Below are 17627 nucleotides of genomic sequence, written 5' to 3'. Positions count from 1 at the left end.
TTACACCCATACCCCCTGTCCTCCTACCTTTGTAGTTGTCCACATATGCCGGCAAATGCCGATGCTCAGACACGGTATCTCTGGACCAGCGGCATGCACAGCCCAGGGTAGAGAGGGGTTTGGCAGGGGTTGTGCTGATGCTGGCGGCCCCTCTGGACAGGAGACCTCTGAAATGCGGGGGCGCTCCGTTGCGAGTGTGCTTCAAGGACACGTCAAGTTATCATACGTGGTCCCTTTAAATGTTTGTGGTGTTGCCTTTGTAAATGCATGCAGGGATACGGCAGAGTGCAGACTGTTAAAGGGAGTGAACTTCATGTCAGTAATCAAATATCAACAAGAAAAATGTAACATTTCAAATTAGGAGTTATCTGTACAGACTGCAAAGATCTGATTAAAATTTATATTTTTTACTTTTATTAAGGTTTTTCTATTTCGCCACCAATCTTGACCATCCTCTTCCGAGTGATTTTTACCTCCCTGACATTGTCATGCGTCTGTATGTCTAGAAGTGCGAACGGGCCGCACAGCTGGTCTACTTTCCTGCATAATTTAACGACCCAGACATGTTCATGTAAGTGTCAGCGATAATGAAACCGGCTGCATAGAATATACTCGCGTTCAGTGTTTCACATCAGCTGCGCATTAAGACGTTGGACAAGGAAGACACCTAGAAAAAAAAAAGTCTACAGAGAGGGTTTTCATAGAATTAGGGAATTAGAGGCATATACATTGTGACATGTTCTACCGAAAGGGTGGTTGATAAGTGCAAGAGCTGGGACAAAACTAGAAACCACAGGGCCCCGGTGCAAAAATTGCCACCTTTGCCCCAAGCAGCTGAACAGTGCCATTCTAACCACCAAACACTCTGCCTGTGCCATCTTTTCTCCAAACAGCTTGTCTTTGCCTTCTTTGCCCCCGTGTAACATACACTCTGGCACACATATGTAAACACACTTTCACAAATGCTCATACCTATACAATTATTTTTTGTATTTTGGATGAATTCCTTGACCCCCGTCTCATAGATGTGTGTGGAGATACAGATCATGTTGTGTATGTGACTCCCTTGTTACATACTTACAGAACCTGCCTGACTCCTATTATTGGGTGAGAAAAACAAATCCTCCACTGAATTTTCTTTACATGAAAACATTGTGGCCGAGCCGTAACGCACCAAAATGTCAAGAAAACAGATACTTTTGCTTAAGGTAATTCGCTGTTCATCATTCAACGCGGTGCCAAGCGCCTTCTGTTCCATTCATTACTCGGTTTATTTCTTGACCATTAAATGGGTCCTCACAGCCTCTGTACTCCATTAAAATATTCCTAACCTTCAATCCAAGGTCCCTCCGTTGCTGTAAAATATTTTTTTACTGCCGGTGACCATTTTACAGAGGATTAGAATACATTATCTTTCAGCATCGTACCGTATTGTTTTTGTATAAACAGTGGTTATTTTAAGGTGAAAAGGGGCAAATAGATTGTTATTGTGTTGCTACTCTGAGAACGCGGATTTAAATGAAATAAAGTCATGCACTAAGAAAATGCCACATTTCACGTGTATTTATTTGCGGTTCTCTAATCACAAGGGCAAACCGTCTTTTATTATCTAAAAAGATAAGATTCAGCCTGTGGCAGAACTAGCATTATCTAGATCATTTCCTTACTTGATAGTTTAGTTACTTTATGAGACAACTAGGGAAAAAAAAGAGTTCTGAAATATTCATAAAAGTAAATATGGTCAACCCATTTTTCTTGATCACCCTACAAACTGTAGGCTTCTCTTTTTGCCATAGTGTTGCGTTGCCCTTTACTTCGTGGCGCATTAACCCTCCGGTTAACCCTTCAGTTTTGGAATCTATAGTTACAGAGAGCTCAGATGCACTAAAAAACACAAACTATCCTAAAGTTATAGAGAAAAATCCAACAACCCTTAAATCCAAAGAGTCGGACTGCAATCGGAGCGCGCGTGCACCAAGGGTGTTTTTCCACTTATTTAGCGCTCACATTCAGCTGGAAAGAAGGCAGCTCTCCTAGAGAGTCTCTTTCTTTGAAAGTTTTAAGACTCCCACAAGACATTAAGAGCTCACAGACTATTTCGCTTTGACGAGCAAAAGCTGCAGATATGAAGAAGTCCTTTCATCCCAGGGTTCTGCGGTACGAGACACGAGGAGACACTATCAAGGATGCCAATCCACTTGGAAATTCAAACCGGAGGGTTAATGCGCCACTGCGTGCTGACCGGGCGCTGTCTGGCCCTAACTCGTTAAACTTCCCCAATGTGAAATGAATATTGTGTGTCGCAATTACTATCGGATACATATTTTCTGGAGGTATTCAAGAAAATGGCAGATCTATCAGTCTATTTATAACATAATTGTCTTTGTTCTACAACAAGGGTCAGCCCAGTGAACTGATGTAAAACCAGACAGGGCTTATTAATAGGCATCATTACAGACGGTGTACATTTGCCAAAGGCAGGGGATCATATTGTGTTATACGAGCTGATTTATATTACCGAGTACCTGGCACTTCATAAAATAAAGGCACACAATACACGTTCCCAGAATCCTGTGTACTAGACATGTGCAAATGAGCCTAAATATTTTTTGGTTCTTTTTGACCCATTTGTGTTCGGGTAACGAATTTCATTCCCTGCCCATTCGGATCAGACAAAAATTAAGGGGCATTTTTCTAATTCAGGAACAAAATGAGTTGCCCAGTGCACACATTCACCCTCGCTCATTTGCTTACATTCTTATTCTCGTTCACTCTGGGCAGAGAAGGTAGGAAAACATTTAGAGAGTGTTAAGGGGGAGAATGAACGAGCGCGTGAGACGGCGTGAATGTGGGCACAGGGCAATAAATTTAATTTCAAATTTGCCCCTGAATTTTTGGTTGAAGTTCATTGCCCCAAAACAAATGGGCCAAAAACTACCCGAACCGAGCCATTTGCAACACACTCCTCAGTTCCTCTTCACAATGGTCTCGCTGGCACGCAAGGGGTTAATTGTATCAGCATTGCACGATAAGTGAAGTGAAAAATAACTTCCGGTCTGCGCATGGAATCTGTCTGGAGGGGGATAGTTTGTCATCGTCCCTGCGATGCCAAAGAGGGAAACAGAAATTCCATTAACAGAGTCATTTCTGCTGCAGGACCGGTATTAGTATAAAGTACGGCAAACGGCGGCAAACGGCCTCCGCAGATTCATTCGGACCGCTGGCGAATAACCCCCATCCCCGGGCACCTCTTTACATGATTGGTTTCTATTAAACGAAATCTAATTATTATTTCCCAAAAATCTCCTTTTATTATTTTCTGGGTATAGTTGATATATGTTGCGAAAAAAACATCAAAATAATGATTCGGGAGGGGCATCCATCGGTTTGTAGCAAACTGGAAGTTCTAACTGTCGGAGGTAGAATTCTACCATAAAAATGACTACTAAAGGGTTAATCTGTCATTTATGATAAAAAACCATTGTATTTTTATAACGGAACCAAGCAGGGGAGGCCATTTTGTTTGATTCCCACGCAAACGCATGTCCCCACCTTACGGCGTCTGAGGGGGAGACAGAGGCAAGCTGACATCTCCCCTTAACAATATTGCCCCTTTCCCATGATCCCTCAGTGCAGACTGCCGTGGAATCCTACTGTCAGCGTAAACAGGAAGTTATAACCCACTTCCTGTTCTCTTCTAACATTATTTTAGCGGACCGCTAGCGCTACAGATTGTTTCCGGGTTCCTCTGTAGAGTTTTGATCGCAAATATCTTAGGACGAGGCAGCGATATAAACCATGTGATGGGGCAGCAAGATGGCGGCTCAACGCAACAGGAGATAACAGAGGGGATTTTTAACATGAACATTTAAGCCAAAAATAAAACTATAATATATTAATATAACACATATATTGTGTATAGCTGCAAGAATAACGATTAGGAATAAAATAGAATGGAAATGATCGTCACACCGCACTCCCTCTCCCTATTTTTCTTATAATAATTATGTTACAATTATACGTTTAATTCTCGGCCCAGGTCTTCCATTGTGACAAATCGATGACCCATCAATGGCTTTGTTAATCTGCGTAAGAGCTATTTATTTCCATAAATACACAGGCCACGGATGACTGCTCCCAAATTACACGTATTTACTGTTAATTCACCCAGGATCCTGTCCTAATCACGCAGGTGTGAGCCGGATTCAGACAACACCTTATATTTAGCCGGTGATTGCACGTTATAATGTTATCCCAGATTAAAGCGCACCATTAATTATAAAATGAAGTCCATGCATCCTATATCTATGCATTAAAGGAACAAAATTGCTACTAAAATGTTGGATTTGTTAATATAACGGATAAGGTGAGGATTGTAGCCTAAAACCTACAGTTATTGGCATTCCCTTAACCATGGAGACCCCCAAAAATTATTTCCTAAATTCATAGCTTCAAACTGTACCAGAAAACATCACAATGAGAATTCCAGCAATACATTTATGGCTGAAATTTGATTTGCCTACTAAAGGCCTGGGTAATATATTATCATTTTTTATTATTATTATTATTTTTATTTTTTTTTGCGAGTGTCTGCGTGGAATGCTTGGTCTGCGTTTTTTAAGTTAAACACTGGAAATCAAAGGGTCAAGGAACCTGCTAATAAAAGACATTGCACAATGAGACATAACATTATGAATCAGCCATCGCTTAAAGCAAAATAGCTGGTGCGGATCATTAGGAGTTATTTAAATGGCTGGTTGCTCACGGTCAATAATGATTAAAGTTTATTGAGTCAGGTATGAAGGCCACATATTCACGTTCAATAAATTTCCTGTCTTTCCCCCCCCCCATCCTTAAAAAGGCTGCCTGAACCAATTAACAGCAATCAGCAACTTAACAATGGGGGGGGGGGCTAATGGGTATCAAACAGAAGCCAGGAACAGGAAGTTAAGATGGATTCTCCCATTGTATGCAGATAAGAGGGGGGTTCTAAAACATCTATGTACATCTAATACATCTCAGTCACACCAATGTGTGAAGCTTAGCCTGGCCCTGTGAAGGGTCTACCTTCTGAACAATGACCCTCATAACCACGGGAATAATGTTCTTAATTACAAGAAATGTGACGGTTAACCACAGATCTGCTTTGGTTTTTATTTGATTAATATGGCTCCACGTTTTTAGTAATATTTTTTAGGGCCTCTGTCACCTAAGCAATGTTTATGGAATGCATACAGAATGTATAATGTCGGTACGGAGAATACATATTTACATTATGCTAAATGACAAATATGTAAATGTCGGCTTCCCCATTCGTGGTCGTATGCAAATTAACCTTCACCAGAAACAATAACCCATTTTCATAAAGTGCCACAGGGTGATATGATAATTTTTTGTGTCTCGCGCATTCAATACATTTTCTTGAAATTCTACCAGCACAATGTAAATATTATATTGAACGAGCTACGTCATTTATTATTATTATTTATTGTTTTATATAGCGCCATCAAATTCCGTAGCGCTGTACAATGGGATGTTCACACCTCAAATAACTTCAAAGAGGATCTGTCTCTTTTCCAAAATCTATAAGTAAATATAATGGAGTCTGCAGGTCAGGATGGGCGATGTACGTCTATTAGGATCCCCTTTTTATGTGTATACTGTAGAACAATCCATCTTAACTTCCTGTTGTAATCAGCATAATTATCCCTCTGTCATCAGCTGACCCTTGTTTTTTTTATTTTATGATTTGTTTTTTAATTGTATCTAAATTAATTTTTTTATAAAATTGTATACATTTTAAGGAAAATACCTGAAAGATTTCATTGACCTTGCATACCCTCGCCTGAAAATTGGAAAATTTGAAAGCAAATACCTTTATTTTTTTTAAAAAATGAAACAGGTTTCCCCTATTAAACAGGGAAGGGGAGCGGGCAGATAGTCAGATGTTGTCTACAATGGAGTGTGGTCAGTCAGGTTAACCCCTAACTCATCTGACCACTCCACTTCCTCGTAAAAAAACCCAAATGTGTGTTTCTCTCACACTCTTTGTTTGATATGATTCTTCACACTCAGCGGACATAAACCGTAATAAGTTAAACTTGTCACCTTTACAATAAAATAGCTGAGCTTATTCCAGCACTAATTATTATTAAAAAAAAATGTGTTCAAAATGACAAAATGTACAAAATTAACCAATATTAACTCTTAGCCTCTTATTATGCCAGTAAATTGATTCAGTATTAGTCTAGGGTTGACCAAATTACAATTGTGGTGATCTTCTCTACAGAATCCTATCAACCACAGCCAACCATAGATGGGAGTTGCAGTGCAAAGCCAGTCAGATACCCTGGTGAGCTTTACTCAAGTATGGGCAGATTTTGGCGTAACTGCTGCTGTGACGCTCAACCATCCATTTGTTGGACGAGCATCATAAAAGTTGCAAGCCACAACTCTTATGACGCTCATCCAGCAAACTTCATCATATCATAGGCTTTGCATATCCTTATCTTTGTAAAATATTGATCTCTAAATTAAAAAATCCCCAACCAATGAGTGTCAGCCCCATATTTATGTAAAAAAAAAAATACTAAAAAATGTGTGTATTAAATTGAGGTTTTTATCAACAAGCAGCAGGTTCCGTGGAAAACCTTATGGGCTTTAAATAAATCGCGTCTCCGATGATTGACAGGCTAGTGGCAACGCCGTGCAGTTCTCTCTTACTCAAAGAGTTAATAGCGCTTCAATTGTTTCTTTGAAAGCAGGTTGATTTACGTAATAGAGGCAGAATAATGAGTTGGGAGAAGTGAGTTTAATTCGTTTCTAGGTGACCAGTTCACCTTAATGAATATCCCAGTCACCAGACCAGTACAGGCTATAAATCCCCCGCCCTTCCCCTCTGATTCTAACATATTTATGGAGAAAGAATTTCCTTTTTTTAATGGATTTCTGGTCTTTTAGTTCCATCTACTGGTTGATTCTTCACAAGGCAATAAATAAGCCCCCCTGTGGGGAGGGGAAAAAAATCAGAGACCATATGCCTATAACATGCATGTTTAAATCCCCTCATTGTGTTAGTCTCTACCACTTCTGCTGGGCAGCTGTTCCACTTATCCACCACCTTCTCAGTAAAGTAAGCAAAAACCTTATACTCTTGTGAAAATTACACCTCTGTCACAGCAGGTATTTATATCGAAACTTTATCATTTGTTTCTGATTTTAAGAAATAGATTTTACTCAATGCAATGCTGTCTTCAACATCTGTGATGTCACTCATTTGGTCAAGAACCCAGACTCATGACATCATACGTGGCGAATCCCAGTGGGAAACCAATACAAAGTAGCTTAACTATGGACTAAAGCAAAGTGAGGGTATTTCTTTTTAACCCTTTCATGCTACATGGCTATTTTCACACAATAATGGAAACTTTAACCGTTCTGTTTAGTAATCATCCTGATAGCGCAATACTAACAGCTGAAATTGAAAAATATCAGTAAATCTATAATATTTATTGTTCTACAAATCTCCTTTCTGATGAGGTTCATCGAGCAGATTGAAGAAAAAAAAATCAAACTATTGAAGTTTCTTCCGGTACGGCTTCAAACAGGAAAACTTATTTCTTCCTCCCAAGATGGCAACAGGATTTCTGTGTGGATTCAGTTCATTCTGGTAACCTTATATATATAATATAACAAAGTATCCATCCCCTTATTGAAGGTATTTACTGTATCTCTCAACATGACCCTTCTGGATCTCGGGGTGAAATCCGTAGCTTTACTGCTCTTACTGCAAAGAAGACTTTCTGCAGCTGAAGGCAAAATATAATTTTCTCGAGTCTCAAAAGATGACCTTGTTTCCTTTGGATGTTCGCTCGGCTGATGGAAATGTCATCAGATAGTTCTTTGTATTGCAGAAATTGTAGGAAAAAGTATAAAATATCCCTCGATACTTTAGGTTGCACATTTTGCTACACAAACTATATGACGGGTACATTTTTTTACACAGATTTGCTCACTTCTCTTGAATCCATTGAATGAGATGTCTATATTACATTTATGTAACAACAACTAGAAAGGGGGGTTGCCAAGGTAACCAATCATTTCCAAGAGTGGATGCATGATCAAGAAAGCAATCTCAGCTTAATGAGAACAACAAGGATCTGCTTCTGCTTTACTACAGGAGCCTGGAGATGTGCTTGGTGAGGTTTCCCAGCCGCGTTACAGGTGAAAGAATTTGGCTATAGGTTATGGGACACGCCAATGCCTGGACTAGTTACACACATACCTTACGCAGGGTTTGACCTCGAGTCTCAGGGTTTTTGCCCCCAATCTCAGGGTCTTATGGTGAAGGGGCAGATTCTCAGGATCACGCAGTCTGGAATGGACTCCTTCTTATACTTCACAGCTGGGATCATATATAAGACTCCCAATTGGTGCTTTTGCTACCAGAGTATGTTATGGCCAAACCTGGGACGTTTTAGGCTCCGCCTACCATGGGACACCCCCCCCCATTCAAGGGGAAATGGGCGGGAGTGGGGCGTGTCTGGACCCCGCTCCCGCAACTCGGAGGATTTGGTTGTCGACCATGAGAATCGGCACTTCTCCTGGAGTCCCTAAGCTGTATCCTATCTCTTCTGATTGGCTGAAAAAAATAGATTTTTCTTGTTTCGCTAAAATTCTGCATTTCTTGCCATAGCAAATAAATATATATGTATATAATATATATATATATATATAATATATACACATGTGCATGTATAAACATAATATAAACATGTACAAAATAAAATGGAAGGTGAGAGATATTTTCATTCTGTATCTCTCATCTTGAATGTATAAAGAGACTGTGGCATGTTCCTTCTTGTGTTACCTTCTGATTCTGTGAAGCATAGAAGATGTTCGATTATTTATAACGTATATTATAATAGGGAGCCCCGTATTCTGCACCTGAGTGTAAATTACCTTCTCTGCAGACAGTGTCAACAATTCTGCCTCCTAGCGTTCATTATGTAGAAAAAGAACTCGTTTCGAAAGAAGAGAGGAGAAGAGGAAAAGATTCTGAAGATCGGTAAATCCTTTCTCTCCAGGAAGATGAAATCCCAATATACAAAGGTTTTCAGAAAGAGCGAGGATCAGAAGGGCCCCCTTTCCTCAAACCCTACAAATGGATGATGGAAACGACATTATTATAGTTATTAGATTCTACATCTGAAAAGTTTGCTTAAATATTGCGGTATTTGCTACCATGAAGAACATCAATTTCTTGAAGACATCTAGAAATATGTAGGTATGGACAGAAAAGAACATTGTTACAGAATCTTCAATCCTTGGCTTTTAATTTATCTTTTGTTAGGAGTTTCCAAAGAAGTTGGTTGAAAATCATAAGCTTTAGAGAGGAACCCCCATCATTTTTTTCATTACTAAAATTGTAAAATTGTAGTTTTTGCCCCAAAATATAATTTCAGATAGCTGCATCAGCCATTTGTATGATTCTCACTCTGTTATCTGATCCCCGATCTACTAAACCCCCCGACTCCTTATCATACTGCCTGTGGGGAACAATAGAATGGCTCAGTCTAATCACCCAGCCAGACTCTCTGACTAATGGAGGAACGGACTTCATTAGCATCGCCATAAAGCATCAGCTCAGTGTGGTGTTTGAGCCGGGAAAGTCACCCAAAATATCACATGACTGACAGCGACGGCGGCCTCCGATGCAGATTAAAGGCTGCAAATATGAACCCAGTTTAATAGAAATGTGAGCAGTTTGAAGAAGCTATAATTTAAAGCTTCACAGCAAAATACAAAATAAACTTCTGTCATTATATGCAAATCCGTACGAAAAATAAGGGAAAAAACATTTTAAGCAGGAGAACAATTTAAAGGAAATACATTTATTCAGCAATTTTAGAGGAAATTTCAAACAGGGTAGTTAAATATTATGTGATGTAAATGTTTATATCTCATAATATCAGTAATTTTAGGGTTTTTTTTCCTTTTTATCTTTACTGTAGTTTCTTTTATAATTTTTTTTTACTTAAGAGCAAGGAAAAAAACAGGGATGGAAGTGAAATGAGTTAGTAAAACCGATGTATATGATCCATTAGCTAAATGAGAGAGGACATTAATAGCCTCTGCGTGTGTTTTGGGGCAATTAAATGTATAATCAGGTGCACAGATTATCTATTCCAGTTCTTAAATTGTCTAATTTGAAATCTTTTCTTTTATTATACATATATACACTATATGGACAAAAGTATTGGGACACCTGACCATTTCACCAACAGGGACTTTGATGACATCACATCTAAATACATAGACATTAATACGAAGTTGGTCCCCCCTTTGCAGCTACAACGGCTTCCACTCTTCTGGCAAGGCTTTCCAGTAGATTTTGGGGAGTTTGTTTGGAAATTTGTGCCCATTCATCCAGTAGAACATCTATGAGGTCAGACACTGATGTTGGATGAGACGCCCGGCTCGCAATCCCCGTTCCAGTTCATCCCAAAGGTGTTCAATGGGGTTGAGGTCAGGGGTCTGTGAGGCTGCTCAAGTTCTTCCCTAATATAAAGGGGGGCCCAACTTCATATTAATGTCTATGTATTGAGAATGTGATGTCATCAAATTCCCTGTTGATGTCATGGTGAGGCGTCCCAATACTTTTGTCCATGTTTAAGACCTGATGGTCTGGTGTCCACATACTTTCGGTCATATAGTAGATTTTGTTTCTAGAGCTCCAGCAGGTCCTAAAGCTCTATCACATAATGGAAAGAAACCAGTATTTTAATCATTTTTTTTTTATTTCATTCCTAGAGAATCCGCTGAACCCTACCATCTCTCCAATATTTGAGCGCAAATATTATAGTATTTTCATAACATTGATGTTGACTTTCTTTTGGCTCAAGTAGACGACAGATATTTGAAAGAGATGTCAACAAAATTGAACACTGAAATTTGGAGATTCAAAGCCACTGCGCTCAGAAATAAAATATCACAGGCGGCAGATAATTCAGGGTATTTTCAACGCAAAAAGGTGCAAATTGCAAGCGTGGCAGCTTACCTTTGATGTTGATATTAGACTCAGAGTCGGTATCAAAGAACATCTGGGCTTTGAAGTCAACACAATCTTGACTTTCTCTCTGGATCTGGGTGGCTATTGATAATTTATGCAAGGAACTTAGTAAGAGGTAGGATCGCCCGTGAATAATAAGCAGAAACATTTTTAATTCTGCCTTTTCTGTGGTTTTTTTTTTTTACACTTTTTTTTCCTAAGGTGTTTTATTTTGTGTTGTCAGATTTTATTACCGTTTGTTACAAATTTCATCAAGGTTATGAGACAGATCTTATTATCAAAGAATTTTCTTATGAGGCTTTCTTGATTTCGCATGAAGTGGATCTGTCGTTTCAAAAATGATTTTAATCAACAGAACATAAAAAAAACTTAATGCTTTGTTGGAAATATTTAAAAATATTTAGCTTTTTTTTTTTTTTTTTTTAAATGGGAACTGCCACACACATTTGGCCAAAAATTTTATTATTGTAACTAATATTATAGTACCATATATTGAAAGTTAAGGATTAGAAAGGAAATTTGTGGCAAAAGTGGGGTATCGCTTAATATATATTACTGTATAGGTTCTGTGGCTAGGTGTTACCACCTTACTCATCCAACTATAATATTTGTAATGTTATGACCATTATATTAATAATAAGAAAACACAGGGTACAACATGCTTGAATTTTAGTAAATACCTGCTTTACCACAGGTGGCATGAGTGACAGATGTCTTCGGCAAGATCGCCTTACATCCTGGCTTGTAGTCCTTGAGGCTTTGTACTCTTGCACCCAATAATCATTCTCAGCTCTTAGAAAACATCCACATTAGGGGAGAAAAGAGGGACAGAGCAATTTACTTCCTAAAGGGACTGGCCACACTAAAAAGAGTCACTTTATATTATGGAGGAAAGAAACACATTTTTGCAAAAGATGAACCGGTGGTATGTAAAAACAACTTAGTCTATTCACTAAGAAGTGGAGTGGCCAGTTGAGTATAAGTGTTGAAGAGACTGACCAGACTTGACTGCAGTCCATTGTCTCACATGCTAACACTCACAGAACTAACCTCAAGCCCTAACCCAATACCCTAAACCCAACCCTAACACTCACACCGCAACCCGAACCCTGATCTTAGCTTCGAACCCAAATCCCAACCCTAACCACCAACACTAACACCACATCCACAACCCTGACCTGAACACCCAACCATATCCTCAACCCTTACTCTTTAACTCAACTTGCAGATTTGATCATTTGCGAGTTGATTGCGAGGGCTTGAGAGGGTGCATGACTATACATTTTGTGAGATTCAGGTGAGGGAGTGCAAACTCAAGGTCAACTTTCATGTCCTAATTTGAAACTTGCAAATACACATAAAAAAAATCTAATTTAAAAATAATGAATTAAAAGAAACAATTGTGATTCCCTGGAACTCCCTAATAACCAAGGGGGCCGATGATTGCCAACCTCAATCCTCATTTGCCCCTTTTTTTAAAATTCGGAAAACGAAACAAGGACCGTAAAAGTTTTGGTATTCAAGACAGGAGAAAGAAAAACAAGGCTACAGACATTAGCTATTTCATAAAGGTCGTGTTTTCATACAAAATGTGAATAATTTATAGTAATCTCGCGGCCCTTGTGCAATTACGCCTCTTGATCTCCTAATTGCACGCAATAAAACAATAACGTTTCATTAATTAATGATTGGAAAATATTTTGTCAGCGATTCCGAGCCTCTCTGCAAGATGCATATTTATGAAAAAAAGGTTTTGTGAAGCTTAATATTTCAGTGCTCAAGTTACATAGAGGCATTCTTCACAGAATTTCACCACATGGGCTCGGGGGCCAATCCAGAACTATGAGACATCAAGGCAAAAATAAGAGACATCAGTCTAGAAATAAGAGACATTCGGAGTCTTTTGCATGTCTGCTATGTGGGGTTAAGTACAACTACAAGCAAAAGAAGCTATAATTTCTTGGATTACATGTTGTATGTATTTTGGATATATTTGGATACCGTACATAGTTACCTAGGTCTAAAAAAAAAAAAAAAAGACCAGGCACCAAAAATGAAAAAAAAACACATTTATTTAAAAAAAAATATAAAAAAAAAATAAATAAAATTGAAAATGGAAAAAAGGAATGGAAAAGCATTAACAGAATGTTAAAAAAAGCCAGTCTTCTCCAGCCTCTAGTCTAGATGTGGATGAGACAAGGTCTAGAGGCACCTCCTTGGGTCTCAAGTCTTATAAGTTAAGAAAGGGGTTTCGACCTTCGACCTCACCCAGATATTTAAAAACAAAGCACCAACGTTGCAGATCGGAAAGTGGACGCCACGTGCATTCTGGAATATTTTACGTTCTATTTCCAGGAGGCAGAAACTGTAAGAGAATTTATTTTGGAAAAATATTCTTAAAATTACCCATTTTTTTAAATTTTATATTTTAATTTATTTTCGGGTCTATGGAATAACAGGGGGGGGGGAGTATAAAAATGAAATAAATAGATTTTTTTTAAACTGGCCAATATATTCTATCTAAAAATGGCAACAATGTTTTTAAATCCAGCAATGAATGTTTTTAAATCCCAGTCACATTTTATTGTGAATATTCTTGTCTCGTTTTGTATTAAAGGTTCTTCTTCCCCCGACAAACTCTTTGTTACCCAGGGCCGACGTCATTCCGCTTGCCTTATTATTCACTGATTGCCTCATTATATAGTAATCTTGTTATTTTCCTTTAATTGTTTTCATTATCCTGCTTTTTGTTTTTCTCATTATTCAGAATAAGGCTGTTTTGATTATGTTGGCCTCATTATCTAATGCGAGGATTGTTTTGTTGGGTCTATAAGTAATTTTTAAACGTTTAACTGTTTCAATGTTTGCCACCCGAATAAACATAATCATGGCTCGATTTGCATTTCAAAATAGCTGTCTTAGGTGCAAGAAATTTAAGAAAAAAAGAGATATGTTGAATTTGCCGGCAGATCGGCCCCCATTCGGCCCGTCTAGTCTGCAGTAAATCAATCCTCTGATCAAAAGAAACACATTATGATGAATGAGAAAACCGCCAAAATCTCCAAAATATCCCTAAAAAAATCATGAAGATTTTATCTTTAAAAAAAAAAAAAAAATTATTAATATCAAAATACAAAAACATTTTTATAGAAAACTCGTGGATTTTTTTTTCTATCTTCTGGTTGTGTTAAGCGTCTTCTTTATGAAACAACAAAATAATTATCTCGACAATCTCTAAAATGATCAAAGCAGCTTCATAATGAACATGATTTTAAATAAGGTTTGCATTGAAATTTTACTTTTGAAATTACAAATTGTTACAATATAACAGATCCTATTATCTGAAACTTTCCTAGAAACAATAGAACAGATTTATCGTTGAGCCAAAGTTTTTTAAACTGTCATTTTTGTTAACATGAACCAGATGACCCAAACTGTTTTATAAAGGTAAATAGTACTGACACCATTTTTGGCTTATTTCCCCTTAAAATTTCTCTTTAATTCATGTGTTTTTAAAGAAAGTCTCAAGTAATCTGGTATTTTCTAAAAAATAATTTTATATATTCTGATGAATTTTCAATTTAATTTGATGAATCTATCCTAAGGAAATGTAATTATTTCTAATTATGAAAAATGTTAATTTCTCTGATTTAAAATCTCATCGTCTAACCCCATTCTACGCATTCGGAATCCAACATTAAACATTATAACTATTTTAAATAAATATATTGTGTCTGCCCCTCTCTAAGTAACAGTCACCACGGAAAAAGGGGGTTCTGTATTTTAAACTACTGGTAACAATAAATTGGCAAAATAAAATATTTTTAATCAAAACATTATAACCCCCTGTCCATCTAACACACTCATATTAAAATTCCCTTCATATGGAACCCAGGCCTCCCGCTTTAGGTACGAGAAATGTAGAAAATGGAGTTCTGGCTGCCGTTCCGCATTTTTCTAAATATTCTATTCCTGTAATAATTCATATGCCACGCAGTTGCAGGTTTTAGTACACAGGGCAGATAATGTACATTCACGTAAAGAGAACGCTCTTAATGCAGTGAACTCTCATATATCATACATAGGCGAGGACACGGGTGAATGAATAGCCCCATTGTACACCACTGTGGAATATGATGGCGCTATATAAATCAATTATTAATAATAGTAATAATTATTATTATTATTATTATTATTATTCCTCTGTGGGCTTTAACTTCAAATTTAGAACAAGAAAAAGGCCAGGTATTGGTGTACTTGGCTGTGATTGGTTCAGTTTTTTTTGGCTAGAAAATTGCCCAATGAGGACCAAAAAAATTATTGGTCGGCACGAGTTCCCATATTAATGACATCATCTATGACCATCGGGCTGACAGTAGACAGTACTTTAGGGGTACTTTAATAAGCATTCTTTGCACATTTCAAAATAAAGTACTTACCTTAGGGAGAAGCTGCAGCTCCCCTCCTCATCCATGGTCCCACTTTTTATGGTGTGATTTAGCATGATTTATTTATTTTATGTCACAATACCCGGTTATATTTCCCCCTCTGGTTGTGTTTATTCATGGAAAGGCTCGAATCTTCGAGGGCCTTTAATCAGAACACAGGCAATAAACCAAATTACTGCTAAAATAATTTAGAAGCCGACTCCGCCGTTCGGTTATCTGACATCCTCTCCCCTTACGGAAACTCTCCCCATGGAACGAAATCAGACAAGGAGATCAGGATTATAAAACAGATATATTTATTGTAAGTTTTTTTTTCGTTTCATTAAATATGCATTCACTTGTACAAATATTTATTGAAAATTACTTTCTTATTTTGTGTTCCCATATTATACTTGTGAGGTTTCAGTTTTGCTTTTTTTTTTTTTTTACTTCCTTTCTCTGCGATATCTATAACAAAACCCCCACATCTAAAGATTGTTTATTTTGTGAACACTATATATATATATATAAATATATAAATATATATATATATATATATAGACTCAGGTATAGAAGGAAATTATATTCTAGGACGTTGGGAGTCTTGACCTTTTTTCCCTTTTATTGTCTCCAACGCGTTTCACTGTTCACGCGGCCTCACCTTATAGACAACACTTAAACACGAGGACCACCTTCATTAAAACCATGTTACCCCTGCTCTGAGAAACACCATCTCCTTTTAAACTAACAGTGAATATTAGGCTTCCCTCCACATTGACGCTTATCATATTTGTCCTAATCACGCTGTAAGCTGCAGGCTTATTAATAAGGAGCCTTGCGTCTTTCTAGACTCTGTAGAAAAAATGCCTCAGCTAAGCATAACCTCAAGGAAAAACTGTTGGCTGCAAAGCCTTCCAGAAACCTGCAGTTTAAACCGGGATTCAGGAAAAAATATATAATTCTGTAATTTTATTTTTTTCTACAATTTTTTTTTTCGGGGAAACGGAAGACAGACGGAGGCTGGAATTATGGAAATAATTTTCCTGGAAAGAAAAAAAAACCAGAAATTGGTAAGTTTAAAAAGTAGGGGATTCATGAAACACAAATAATTCTTATCCTGGGAGGTTCTGGAAAAAGTACTAAACTTTCCCAGAAATGGATTTAATAACTATAACCTGTGAGTTCTTGCGGGGTTGGCATATTTTGGTGCAAATTACCAAATTTCGGTAGTTTATAATCTGCACACAAATAGTATATTTTATACACACGGTGCTCCGAGTGTTAATGCAACCAATGAGCTTATTCTGTCGCCATGCCTCAGTGGCACCCCCTATCAGTTTTTGGGGGTGTTCTCCACCGTCCATTATACTTCGGGAGATTAGTATTTAAAACCTGAAACATTTCTCGGCTAGTTGTTACTCTTACGTGGCCGGCTACTACATACTATACTTGGTACTTCATTTATCAGTGGGGTATATTCTGATCATAAAGGCCACCATGTTTCTTATTCAACGACCAAATGTATCTTTTTTGCTTGGAAAAGAGGGAAACACATTGGTTTGCCATGGCTGATGGGCCGTCGTGTGCTACAATCATGCATAATGCGCTACAGGGTATAACTTCAATGGTGTAGACCTCCCAGGACATAAATACAGAAGTCATGGCCGTTTATTCTAGATTTTCTGGACCTGCTTGAAGCGCCGACCCTTCAGAATTCCAGTATGATGACACGCTCTATTTTTACTGAATAAAGTCTAATTTCTATACTTCTAGAATGTTACACACAACGACGTTATCAGTAACCAACTAAAACCACAGATTATCCTGAAATATTCAAATATTCTGGATTTCTTATGAAATGAAAATTTTAAATCTCAGAGATTTTTTTTTGTGAAATTGTAGAATTTGGAATTAAACTCCAAATGATGAGCCTCGTGCAGAACATCTCTGTACTGATCACAGACCGGATTTCCCTAGCGTCAATTGATAAAGGTTACTTTGTGGTTGCTTCACATGCTTCTATCAGAACAAGATACTGCATAGGGGCTCCATTTTTTCATAATATAGACCCACAAAGGTTCACCTATGTAAAAAGTGTGCTCGGCATAAATAACAACTTTCTCCATGAC

The sequence above is a fragment of the Sceloporus occidentalis genome, unplaced genomic scaffold (genome assembly GCF_023333645.1).
Source record: "Sceloporus occidentalis isolate IW3139 unplaced genomic scaffold, rSceOcc1.0.p SCAF_66, whole genome shotgun sequence".
Classification (NCBI taxonomy): Eukaryota; Metazoa; Chordata; class Lepidosauria; order Squamata; family Phrynosomatidae; genus Sceloporus; species Sceloporus occidentalis.
Note: the sequence above shows the minus strand (reverse complement) of the source record.